Source organism: Doryrhamphus excisus, linkage group LG8 (genome assembly GCF_037039965.1).
Source record: "Doryrhamphus excisus strain RoL-2023G ecotype Guam linkage group LG8, RoL_Dexc_Guam_v1.1, whole genome shotgun sequence".
In the NCBI taxonomy this organism is placed as follows: Eukaryota; Metazoa; Chordata; class Actinopteri; order Syngnathiformes; family Syngnathidae; genus Doryrhamphus; species Doryrhamphus excisus.
This window is the reverse complement of record NC_136364.1, coordinates 11,241,596-11,255,242: the sequence shown is the minus strand read 5'-3', so window position 1 is coordinate 11,255,242 and position 13,647 is coordinate 11,241,596. Positions and strand designations below refer to the sequence as shown.

General features: G+C 39.8%; 1 long non-coding RNA gene across 1 annotated transcript in view; it reads right to left on the bottom strand.

Annotated features, from left to right (window-relative positions):
• Positions 1-4,516, bottom strand: part of LOC131134539 (uncharacterized) — a 45,709-nt gene extending 41,193 nt beyond the window's left edge. Inside the window, exon 1 of the long non-coding RNA XR_013627910.1 lies at positions 4,400-4,516. This is a non-coding gene — a long non-coding RNA (uncharacterized LOC131134539). The remainder of the gene's footprint in view (positions 1-4,399) is intronic.
• Between the last annotated feature and the right edge of the window lie 9,131 nt (positions 4,517-13,647).

Below are 13,647 nucleotides of genomic sequence, written 5' to 3'. Positions count from 1 at the left end.
GTGTGCTGAAATGCCAGGAACGGAGTCTGAAATTTCACACTCAGACTCCCTTGTCCTGTTGTGTTGAAAGCAACTGAGTAGTAGTAGTTGTGCGGTGTCTCTGTGTGAAAGGTACTGGAGTTGTTACTGACAGGATCATTTGTTTTATTTGAGGGTGTGCAGGGCATGGAAGCATATCCTGTCTCAATATCAGACTCTTGTGTCATTTTATTTGGAAAGTAAATGAGTTTGCATTAGTTTGCAAATTAGTTTTGCAGGATCTCTGTGTGAAATGTGTTACGAGTTGCCACTGACAGGATCATTTATTTTATAAGGGAGTGTGTAATGCGTGAAAGCATGTCCTGAAATTCTGAGACCGCGGTCTGAAGTTTAACACTCAGTTGCTCTTATGTGTGTTGAAGTACCTGAGTGCTAGTTTTGCAGGACTTCTGTGTGAAATGTGCTGGAGTTGCCACTGACAGGATCACTCATTTTATTTGGAGGCGTGTGAAAACATACCCTGAAACGCCGGGACCATTGTCTCAAGCTTAACCCAGACTCCCTGTTTTTGTTGTATTTCTGTGTGAAAGGTGCTCACCACTGACAGGATCATTTATTTTATACGGAGGTGTGTAACACGTGAAAGCATGTCCTGAAATTCCGAGGTCGGGGTCTGAAGTTTAACACTGTCCTGTTGTATTGAAAGCAGTTAAGTGCTAGTTTTGCGACATATGTCTGTGCGAAATGTGCTCCAATCTCCATTGACAGGATCATGCAATTTATTTGTGGGTGTGTACATGAAAGCGTGTCCTAGAATGTCACGAGTCTAAAGCTTAACAACCAGACTCTCCTGTCCTGTTATGATGAAAGCAAACGAGTGCTTGTTTTGTTGGATTTCTGTGTGAAAGGTGCTTGATTTCCTAATGACCAGATTATTTTATTGTTGTTTGAGGGGATGTGGGGTGAAAGCATATACTGAAACAGCAGGACGGGAGTGTGACATTTAACACTGACACTTATTTCTCCTGCAAAGCTGTGTTGAAAAAAAAATTGAGCGTCAATTCTGCGGGATCGCTCTGTAAAAATGCTAGAATTTGCTACTTACAGGATCGTTTTTCGGCCAACCAAAAATGTGAAGTTCAATAATCAGATTCACTTCTCCTGTCTTGTTGTGTTGAAAGCGATGGAGTGCTATTTCTCTGCAAAGGTCACCACTAACAGGACTAGTTCCTTTTTCGGGGGCGTATAATGGGATAGCGCATGTCGTCGTCTTCTTCTAACCTTGTGCTAATCATGGTGTCCCTGAGGTGTGTCATAGAAGTACATCTGTTTGAGTCAGCACTCTGCAACTTGGCACTCTATTACCATACTGATGACTCAGTCCTCTTCCTTCACCACAACGTCCTGTCCAATCCTGTCCTAGCCTGTCCTCGTGTCCCTCTCTGGTTTCTCCACTAGTATCACCTTAAGCTGTGTGGTTCTTCAGTCTCTAACACAAAGCTTGCAGCAATTTAACATACGGAGGGTGTCAATATGTGACAGAGTGACATTGAATTGTGGCCGAGTGTGTATCTAGGCCACCGTTTATTCCAACAATCAGCTCCTCTTCTTCGGCTGAAAATAGAACGTGCCGTGCTGCAAAAGCTTCTGGTCAACAACCACGACCTTCTGCTGCAGTGAAACCGTCCTCGAACTTGTTTAAAGTTTTCTTGTTATCATCGTCATCATGACTCCATTAACTTGCCATTGAGCACTTTTGGTTTAGTTATTGGATCAGATAAGCGTCTTCATTTCCTATGCTCTCTTCGCTTTGCAAAGCATGATGCACACTCCCAACAAAGAAGCAGCGAGGCCAATAAATGCTAATGAAACAAACCGCGCAAGGATTTGTTTTGTTTAGTTTGGTTTCATTTGTGTCGACCACAGGAGATAATATGTTATACTTGAAACAGACCATCTAATGGCCAAGCTAAAAAAAAAAAGTGTTTTTGTTATATTTATCCACTCCAAAACAATTACACAAGCCTGTCATCTGCAACTGAGTGTGAAAGGTGCAATTTCAACGTCCCGTAGTTGTGTCCAACTGGCAGAAAATGTTAAATATCAGACGGGTTGAGACGGATTAAAGCGTGTCATCATCCACGAGTGTGAAGCTTAAGTGTTTCTTTGTGACATTCCAAAGCTGTTTGATTCGGTGCTCCGTCAATGAAGGACACGCACATGCAATACGACGACCATGTAGCAAAATGGTGCTTTTAAACAACAGTAGGGTAAAAAAAACGATAACAGTCGTCAATCGTTTCTGTCCAGATAATGTTCCCTATTTTCAAATGCAACTGTTGACAGGGATGCTATAGTAATCCCTGAAAGTCTGAACACAATGTTTTACTTTTCACCTCATACTGTCCTTTCCCTGGCCTCTTTCTCCCCCAAATGACTTGGAACCTTCTGGTAGGCGTCTTGCATTTTATTCTCATCTCATCTTATTCTCCTGCTGCTTCGAGACGCTGGCACATCATCTAAGCAGCTGCTCTCAGGCCTCCTTCCACTAATCTGCTTATCAGACACTGATAGTCTCACTTTTCAATAGGCTCCATTAATGGCAGCTATTCAAATAATGGTCGTTTTTTTTTGTGTGTGGAACAGGAAATGGTGCAAATTAGCATCTATCTAACAGCTTAGTGGTGAAGATCTTCAGTAACCTCTCGAAAGGTAATGTCATATGTGTGTGTCATACGTTTTAGAGTAAACATATTATGGGAAACAGAGTTTTTTCTCGTTGAGGTATGACATGACATTACTGTCACACAGCATTGAGTCTACCATGTCTGCCATGATAGAGTGAAGAGAGTTTGTCCTCCCATTCCATGTGGAAGTGGTACATCTTTCTTTAAGTTTTCATAGTTATATACAGGATAAAATTTCCTTTTTACAAAATAAAAAATAATGTACACTACCACTCCAAAGTTTGGGATGACTTGGAAATGTTTTTTTTTCCAGTCCGAGATATGGCTTTTTCTTGGCAGTCCTGCTATGAAGTCCAGCATCCTGAAGTCGCCGCTTCACTGTTGATACTGACACTGGTGTTTGATGGATACTATTTAGTGCAGCTGTGAGGCATCTTTGTCTTAAACTACACACTCTCTTGCACAGTTGTGCAGCGTTTTTCTGTCCTTGTTAAACTACTCTGAAGGGAGTAGTTAACAGCATAGTAAGAAATTTTAGTTTTAGTTTAGATTTTTAGATGGCTTTTCTAATCATCCATTAGCCTTATAAAATGATGAACTTGGATTAGCAGCCATACCAGGAGATTGATGCAGAGGACTGACAGTTGTTGATAGTAGGCCTCTATGCAAAAGTGTGAAATGGATAAAAATGTTTGTGAAATGGAAAAATTTGGTTGTGAAATGCATGGAAATTAGTTTTTCTTTGGAAAACAAAGACATTTGCAAGTGATTTCAGACTTCCTGATTTCCTCACAGGAAATGGAATGCGAATGCCCGCCGAGTTATGTGGGGATGGGGGGGCTGTTTGCAACTTTAAATTTACAATTTCTAGCTGTTCGGGTGAACAAGGAGAAAGGACAGCTGCCCCCAAGGCTGTTTAAGTACGCACTACTTTTTTCATCCTTTTTCAAAATGTTACAAATTTGGGGGCTGTTGTGGGTGTTGAAGGGCCCATTAAGAACAATGAAAGAAAAATCTGGTCCGTAGTTTTTTGAAGAATATAGCAATCAATGCCTCCTTTTTAAAGCTGTTTTTCAGCCACATTTCATTCGCAGACACTTTATTTTGTGTACTATATATTGGACATCAAAAAGAATTTCTCTTCTAAGGGAGCGAGGCGTTTCTTTTATGTAAGACTTTAGTTTAAAGTCAATGAAGGACATTCATTAGGCAGTTTTCTTCCTGAGAAAATACCTCATTAAAGGGAGACCATTTCATTACGGCAAAAAGGGGAAAATAGGCTCACTTTACTTTTCTTCATGACACCATTAATGGCGGGCTGAAGAAGGAGGGTGCGAAAATAACCTTCATGTGTTTTAGACATTTGTTTAACTGGTCTTGGCCAGATGATGTCCATACCCTGACAGCAATGTGGTGAAATATTGTTGATTTTATGTGCTGACTTCTCAGAAATGAAGAGGCAATTAGATTGTTTTTCGAAATGTCAAACTAATTAACCAGCTCATGACAAATGCTGACTTTGCAGTCATACGTGTAATCAATATCAATATAACCTCTGACTTTTTACTCTCACTGATGTGGATCTTGACTAAAACAGGCACGGTTACGACTGAGCTCCATCTGAGGCTTACACAATACAGAATTCCATGGTTTTTTTTTTACATAACAGTAATTATTTTTCCAAAAAAGTGCCAAACAGTGCAGGTAATATGAATAGTTAAACAGTAGCCTACCGGAAAAGTCATTCATCGCCGTCCTCCTCCCCCTCCTCCTGGGTACAAGAACCACTCAAGTTGTCTTCTTCAGTATTCCACTGACCAGCCTCATTCCTTCGTCACACACTTTGTCAGTCTCTCTCGCTGCCGGCACATAAATGGTAACGGTAATGGTTTTATTTCATTTGAACATGCATCAGATTACAATTGAGTGCATCCCATAATCAGTTCACAGTTACACATGTCCAAAAGGAGTAGGAAGAAGCAAAGCTTATTCAATCCTACCCTGCCGTCTGGTACTTTTACAATCAGTAACTGTTACATTTGTTCACTTCCTGCTTTCCTAAATGCTAATTGTTTTAATTATTCCAGTTAAATAGACCTATAATTAGCTGAAGTTCAACGAGCAACCACTTCATTTGACATATGATGGCACTATCTTTCTCTTTGTTTACCAACACAATCTGATAAAAAAAAAAAGCAAGATAAAGCGGCACAGCAGATATCATTGTGATCACATCGGCTTCAGTTTTTTTTTCCCTCCCATGTTCCTGCTTCCGATGGGTGACTAACATAATAAAAAAGACCTAATGAGAGAAAGCGCCTATGAATCATTTCTACTGATCTGGAGTCTGTTTGTTATGGCCAGCGTTATAGTATCAGCGTTTTAGTGTTTCATAAGAGCATCTGCACAATCTGTATTCATTTTGATGGCTACATTGATTTTTTGTGCAAGTGCTTTGTTTTAAAGAGCAAGGTTCAAACACTCGGTGGCATCCTTTGGCACCAAAGATGAAGTCAATAAAAGACGGAGCGTTACTCTGTCAAATGTCAAAATTAATTTTTAAAACTAGGAATGCTCATAACAATAATAGAAATAACAAAAATAATGACAGTGTGGTGAATAAAAGTATTTTATGTATATTTGTACTATACATTGGATTGTCAAATACTGTAGCAATTCTGCACTTGATCAAGCTTACTTGAGGTGTGTCAGAGATCGCTGCGTAAGACTTCAAAACATGATTTTAGCTTCCTCTTCACTCGTCCATGTCACTGCTTCCTAAAGATGCGCTCTCAGCATCCTGAGAAATGTATTTTTTTTTGCCATAAATTAGCTTTGTACAAGCCGCAGGGTTCAACCCGCAAGAAGTAGTGTTTTATATGAATGTGTATTTTTTAAACTGACAAATATATGCAAGACATGTTTTTTAGGATAATATACAAAAATGATGAGTGCAGAGAATAAATTCTATTTTATGAATATTTGCATTACATGTTGTATTGTTTCTTGCTGTAAATATTGAAAATATAATTAAATGTAATTTAAAAAAAATTAGATATATCTTTTTTTAAATGCAAAAATAAAAAAATATAGCAGCCATACCAGGAGATTGATGCAGAGGACTGACAGTTGTTGATAGTAGGCCTCTATGCAAAAATGGAGATCCTTCTTTGAAAATCATCTGATTCATTTTAATTGTTTATGAAATGGATAAAAATGTTGGTGAAATGAAAAAAAAATTTGTGAAATGCATGAAAATTTGTTTTCCTTAGGTTAAACAAAGACATTTGCAAGTGATCCCAAAGTGAGTGGTAGTGTATATATGTTTAAATACATACATCTTTTTTATGAAGTGTGAAGTATAGCAATCAAAGTGATAACAGAAATTAAGATTGTTGTGCATTGCATGACAACTGACTAGTTATTATTTCTTCCTGGCCAAGATGTATAGGATTGTTGTCACTTTTTGTAAAAGAGGTGCAATGCAAGAGCTGCAACTTGAACTCGTTTATTGGGATAAAAACTAATGGATGGCTTTACTTTGCCCACTTAATCACCTGCTCATGAGTACATATTGTATCTTCTGTTACAAAGTCTGCCTTTACGGAGAAAATAATCCAGAGTTTTGCCAGATAGGTATTTATGTTCTTTGTTAGCTTTGTACTTTGTCATAATGCCTTTTAGTTTCACGGAAGGCACTTGCTTTATTCTGTTGTTGCAATGTGCAACACTATGCTAATAAAGCCGCCTTGCATAACACAAACAAAGGATGCAAGCGGCAGCAAGTATGTGCCATGCATGCTAAAACAGCAACCTGTTTAACATGCAGTTTTGCTATACTGCTGGTTTGTTCTTTGAATCACGTGTGTGCTCCAGCACATGTGACGCACCGCTTCCCCGAAACCACGACAAGTCACCGTTGGCTTCTTACACATCACATTAATCCGTCCATTTTTTCCCAGGCATTTCAAATCTGAGTAGGGTGAGCATTCTTTTAACCAAAATAACCCCACACTAACTAGGATTCTTTTGAGGGACTTGGGTGTTGCAATGACTGCAATGACGTTCATTCTGGTTAGGGTTTCTTCTTTTGAGAGCGTTTCCCGTGACCTCCAGTCTCAGTCTCAGTTTTGTTTGAGGTGTACTTCTAGGATTTTTGGGGGTCTTTGTTGCCAAAGTGCCCCATACTGACTCTTGGTTCTGTTCAGGGTTTCTTCCTTTGAGGGACTTTTCCTTGTCTCTGTCACCAAAGTGCTTGCACTGAGTCTACGTTGTGATCGAGGTTTCTTCCTCTGAGCGAGTGTTTCCTTGTCGCAGTCACTAAAATATCCTCTTGTGCAGCTCAAGGTTTCTGTCTTTGAGGGACTTTTACGTGCCTCTTTCACCATGAATCCGTCGAGTACTGTCTTATCGGAGTTTATCTTCTTGTCAAAGTTGCTTCCTTAGAGGGAGTTTTTCCTTGCCTCCATATCCAAAGTGCCCCGATTGTGTTTGAGGTTTCCTCCCAATGGGGAAGTAAAAACCAAACCAAATGTCTTTGGCATTAATTACACTGAGTCTCGGTTTTGTTCAAGGTTTACTTCCTTAACTCTTTTGCCAAAGTGCCTGTATTGAGCCATTGTTATGGTCGAAGTTGCTTCCTTGGAGAGAGTTTTTCCTTGCCTCCATCTCCAAAGTGCCCTGATTGTGTTTGAGGTTTCCTCCCAATGGGGGAGTAAAAACCAAACCAAATGTCTTTGGCATTACATTGAGTCTCGGTTTTGTTCGAGGTTTACTTCCTTGCCTCTTTTGCCAAAGTGCATGTACTGAGCCATTGTTATGGTCAAAGTTGCTTCCTTAGAGAGAGTTTTTCCTTGCCTCCATATCCAAAGTGCCCTAATTGTGTTTGAGGTTTCCTCCCAATGGGGAAGTAAAAACCAAACGAAATGTCTTTGGCATTAATTACACTGAGTCTCGGTTTTGTTCAAGGTTTACTTCCTTACCTCTTTTGCCAAAGTGCCCGTACTGAGCCATTGTTATGGTCGAAGTTGCTTCCTTATGAGAGAGTTTTTTCTTTCCTCCATCGCCAAAGTGCCCTGATTGTGTTTGAGGTTTGCTCCCAATGGGGGGGTTTGGTCTTTGTTGCCAAAATGTCTCATTCTCAGTTTTGTTTGGGGTTTCTTCCTTTGGGCGACTTTTTCCTTGCCTCTGTTGTCAAAGTACCTGCAGTGAGTCTTCATTCTGGTCAGGGTTTCTTCGTTAGAGGTTGTTTTCCCTTGCCTATATCGCCAAACTGCCCACACTGAGTCTTGACTGTGTTTGAGGTTTCGTCCCAAGGGGGAGTTTTGTTTTTGTTGCCAGAGGGCCTCACACTGTGTATGAGATGTGTTCAGGACTTTTTTCCTTGCCTCCGATGCCAAAGTGCCTGCATTTTGGTTGGAGTTTCTTCATTTGAGGTAGTTTTCCCTTGCCTCAGTCGCTGACTGGTTTCCTCCATGTTCCTCCATGTTTTTTTCTTTTTGTCCCAGTCACCAAAAAGACCTGTTCAGGGTTTCTTTCTTTCTTGCCCCTGTAATCCAATATTGGTGTTCACGTGGGGGTCATGTGGTTAGAAATAGCACTTCATCCTGCGTCACTTCACTATTGACACTGGAAAAAGCCGTTTTTCTGTTTGATTTAGCTTGTGTTACTGAAGCTGCTCTGCAGGAAGTTTTAATCAGCTAATTACCACAAGCTGCATGTTCCATCAGCCATCAGATAATCACAACACATAGGCTATGGAGGCCATCCATCTACATAAATCAAGTCTTTTATTTATGAGGGTTCATGTTGACAGTTTTATCTGGAATGAAAATCCGAGAGGCCGGGAGGTGACCTAAAACATAACAGAGTGGGAAAAAGGAAAAAAAAAGTTGTTTCTTGTAGAAAAAGCTATTAGTGATGCTTTCATCTCATCTTTGTGTGTGCAGGTAGCTCTGGCTAAATAAAAGGAGACAGGCGTTGAGTACACTGCAATGCTATTAAATTTGAATTACTTCAAAAAGCATGTATTCCCCCATGTATTTTGTACTTTGTCATATTCAGCGATGTTCACACATTGAATACATTTAACGAGAGCTTCCACGTCCATGCAATTAATGTGAGCGGGGAAAGTAAATGTGGGTTTTATCCTCAGACCTCACGGCATCTACATAGTTTATGTGTTGGGTAGTAAAGCATATTTCTGTAGTAAATACGATTGTACAGTTACATTATTTTACTTACTTTTTTCTAAACTGTATTATTATTATTATTATTATTATATAGTATTGCTTCATTAAATTTTACTTTAAAGTAGCAGAGATGAGGATGCTGAGGTTCTCATTGGGAGTGACCAGGATGGATAGGATCAGGAACGAGTACACAGTGAATATATTATTGGTATATTATTGGTATTAAATTGGTAGAAGGATGCTGCATTTAGAGCTGCCAGGTAGGAGGCGTAGAGGAAGACCAAAGAGGAGGTTTATGGATGTAGTGAAGGAGGACATGAGGGTAGTTGGTGTGAGAGAGACAGATGCAGAAGACAAGGTTGGATGGAGGCGGTTGATTTGCTGAAGGGGAAAGCCAAAAGAAGATTACTTTATTAAATTTGATCTTTTTTACTAATTTATTTTACTGAATTGATTTATTTTTTATTTTTACACATTGTATTTATTTTCTTTTTAGTTAACTGTGTCACCTAAAGTATTCATCCATATTTCCCTTTATTATTTTTACTCGATTTTTCCTGTAAATATATATTCTTTATGTTTGCATATTGTGAAGCATTTTGCGTTCTGTGAGTGGAGTTAAAATTGCAAAAAGAGGGGCAAAAAGGTGGGCTGCAGCCTTGTTGACTCCTCAAATCCCCACCAGGGTAGTAGCGGTACGAGGTAAGATTGGAAATAAACTGCTAATTTCATCGTAGCGTGTGACCTTTGCCACTGTGGGACTCGGCTGGCTTGAATTCATGGTGGCTTTTGACAGGCTGTTATAATGTCAGGGCTTTTGCAGTGTGTTGGGAAAGAATAGTGTGATTTTATTATGGCTCGAAAGCCTCTCTTTCTGCTCTATACGCCTCCATGATGATTGCAACTCATTCACAAAGAAATAAAGAACGCAAGTATACAGTAATAATATATAATATTAGCTTGAAAAGAGCTTGAATCAAGTTAGACAGTACATACATGTGATGTATTTGGTATATATTATACGGTATAACTGTATGTTGGAATCTACAGGACAAAGACTGTACACTGCACATGCTTGTTTGACTAACATGAGAGTGCCCCCTACTGGTTAAAATCGTTCTACTGAGGCCATAGAACCTGAAGTGTTTGCTATTTAATTAGACCTTAAATGTCAAATGCAGCTAATTTCTAATAGAGTGATTGTTTGGCACTGTTTGTGTGCGTGCATGCTGTTGTTTACCGCAAGTATGCAAATATGATATAATTCTGGAGAGCGCCGCTTGCTTCCTCACAATAAAAAACACGTTTGCATAACTGTGTACTTATGACTACTTCGACTTTCATTTATGTCACTAATGTGTTATAATACTTATTAGTTTACCATGTAAAAATCAATCCGATCAATTAAATTTATTACTATACTGACTATTACAACTGTTTACTTATGAGTTATTATATTGGATTGTTAGATTATTATAACTACAAATATATTTATCATATATTCTGCTCCTTCTTCCTGGCATTACTTCTGATTCTTCTGCTTCCTGTTATGCTTCTCTGTTCTTCTGCTTCTTAAGCACTTATGCTTCTTCATCATCTTCTACTTATTCTTCTGATGTTTCTACTTCTACTTTTTATGCTTCTTTTTTGTCTCCTGCTGCTTCATCTTCTATTTCTTTTATTCTTATTATTTGTTTACATTATTAGGTTAATTATTGCACACAACAGCACCCCTCAGCTCTGGTTTCCATGTTTCCATCACGGCCAGAAGGTTGAAGTTATGTTTTAGTTGTTGGACGTTTGAGGTACAATGTCAGCTTCCTCTCCTTCACTTAATAGCTGCTGAGTGTCTTAAAGGGAGGCTCTAATTGGAGAGATTCATCACATGACGGATGGCGGCTGTCGTGTTGAGAAGCCTATGAGGGCACCCGACAGCCCACCATAAATCTTACTTCACGCATTGGCGCCGCAAAAATATTTGCATCTCTCATCTCAGCACGTGGAATTAGCTGCAAAATGTGATGGAACGGCCAAGCACTCAGCATTCCACTGATCGCTTCAGCTATTTTGCTAGGCTATTTTTCCTCACCCAATGCCAGCGCCGCCGACTCGGGTCTCTGGAGTGAAACGAGATAGTATTTAAACGCACCTTAGTCACGTTAAAGCCATGTTTTCTGGAGGAATGTGATAAATGTATCAGTGGTGACACCGGATTATTGCATTGTTTGTTTTATCAATACACAGCTTGGAAGCTGCTGTAATAGTAGCCTCTAAACAGACTGGCAGAGCAGCATTTAGTCGCCTGTGCCTTTCACACAGAATCCAGCAAAGGAAGACATTGCGCTATCTGTGTATGGTTTCACATATCTATAAATCTATCCGGCCAGTTGTGAGAAGATTCATTCAGGAAAGAGACAATACGGTGTCCATAAAGTCTCTTAACAATTTAATAAATTAACTAATGACAAAATGAGGAGTATTTCTACCCTTACTCACATCACACAACAGTATGCAAGTATGCTGGAGCCTATCCCAGCTGTCTTTGGGCGAGAGGCAGGGTACACCCTGGACTGGTCGCCAGCCAATCACAGGGCACATATAGACAACAACCATTCACACTCACATTCATACCTATGGACAATTGGGAGTCGCCAATTCACCTAGCACTTTCAATGGAAAATGTTGGAAAATAATGGAAATTATTATTGGAAAATGTTCCTAGTTTAAAGCATAAAAAATGTTTGGACTTTCTAAATACGGGTTTTAACATTATCAGAGCCCCGTATACATGAAATAACACCCCTACAGTCACTTTTACACTCTATTAGTCTATGTTTGTTTACACCACATTTGGCAGGCTACAAGACCTCTACAGATACACAACAGACAACCGTCGCTAGTATGGCAAACTACCAACTACTGAGCCTCTCCAATTCATTCATTCTTTCATTCATTTTCTACCACTTATCCTCACAAGAGTCGCGGGGGTGCTGGAGCCTATCCCAGCTGTCTTCGGGCGAGAGGCGGGGTACACCCTGGACTGGTGGCCAGCCAATCACAGGGCACATATAGACAAACAACCATTCACACTCACATTCATACCTATGGACAATTTGGAGTCGTCAATTAACCTAGCATGTTTTTGGAATGTGGGAGGAAACCGGAGTACCCGGAGAAAACCGCACACACACACACGGAGAACATGCAAACTCCACACAGAGATTCAAACCCAGGACTCCACATCTCCTGACTGTGTGGCCTACATGCTAACCACTTCTCCACTGTGCAGCACAAATACACCCACCACATGGTAGCGCTGTTATTAAACCCCAAATTTGGATTGGCATGAAATATCTCACTCTGCTCCAAACAAAAGACCCATTTTAACCATACTGTACACCTTTGATGTCTATTTGCGTCCAACACTGCTTTTCAGAGCCGGTCTCCACTGTGGCATGTGTTCAAGTGGCTGTTTTAGAAGTGTCTCACAGATGCGGTGCAGAATGTATTAAGGTTTGAAAACTCCATCAGTGAAGAGATAGAATGATGGTAAGGTGTTGCGAAGAGAAAATGGGATGGAGACTGAAGAAAGCATTTTACTGTTTATGTCTTTGTATGAGAGGTGCTGAAGTGCTGCGTAAACTGACATTTTGAAAATGCATCACGGTATAATGTGTGTGCTCATCCCAGGTGTCCCATTATCACTTAGTACATGACAAACTCTGTGTGACACGATCCTCTTCATGCATAATGAGACGAAACAATTACTTCTATGAGTAAACATTTTGGATGGCTTCATGCAAAAACATCTGATGTGTTGTATAAATTCAGACTACAGTGGCACAACTCTGATCGTCCATCCCTTTCCTCAACCACCATGTGAGCCATATGAGCCTATATGGGTCTGCAGTTAAAACACAGCTGACGAAACTTGATGTAATTCAGAGTACAGCATTAAGGCCACCCCGGTGTGTGCACTGCAGGTTGAAGATGGTGAGTTACTGTACCTCTTGAGTTAAGACGACTCCAAATCACAAGAATGTACGACATGCATCCGCAAGGGCACGGGGAGGATCAGCCAGTTATAAGTGTTCTCTTCCCAACATGGAAACTGGAAAACAGAAGAAAGCAGATAAATATGATATTGCAAATATTATAAGTAGTCCTGCCGTGGTCTTATCCGTCCGCCACACCCTCCATGGTTGCTAGGGACAACTGACTATGATGCACGCAGATAGATATTGTGGTTATATTCAGATTTTTACTCATGGATCTAAGCAACCAGAAACAGGGAAAGTATCATTGGCATTTGTGGTGGCAGAATTCAATATCAAATTTGCAGCAAGAGTAACAGATGGTATTTCAGTATTGTCTGCAGAGCTTATCATAATGGTATTGCGGTGGTTGGAGCAAATCAAACCATTAGAAGTAATAATAATTTAACTGGTAGATTTTTGGTAGTGTAGTTCAAGTTCAAAAACACTTTATTTATGCCCCGAGGGACCATTTAAAGAACACTGAGAGAAAATGTAAGAAGGACAAGTAAAAGAGCAGACACTACTGAACACACACATCTAAAAGAATAAATAGTATTTCAATGTTTTTTAAAAAGTATAACAAGCTAAATGGAGGTTGTGCGAAATCTGGATAGGGAAGGGTCCAAGAAATATTTACTCTATGTACTGTAGCTTCGACGGTACGCGACTGTGATAATAATAGTAATAATAACAATAACAAGCTTTTTATTGTACACAATAATGGCTACTGTCCGCCGTAACCACGTCACTAAA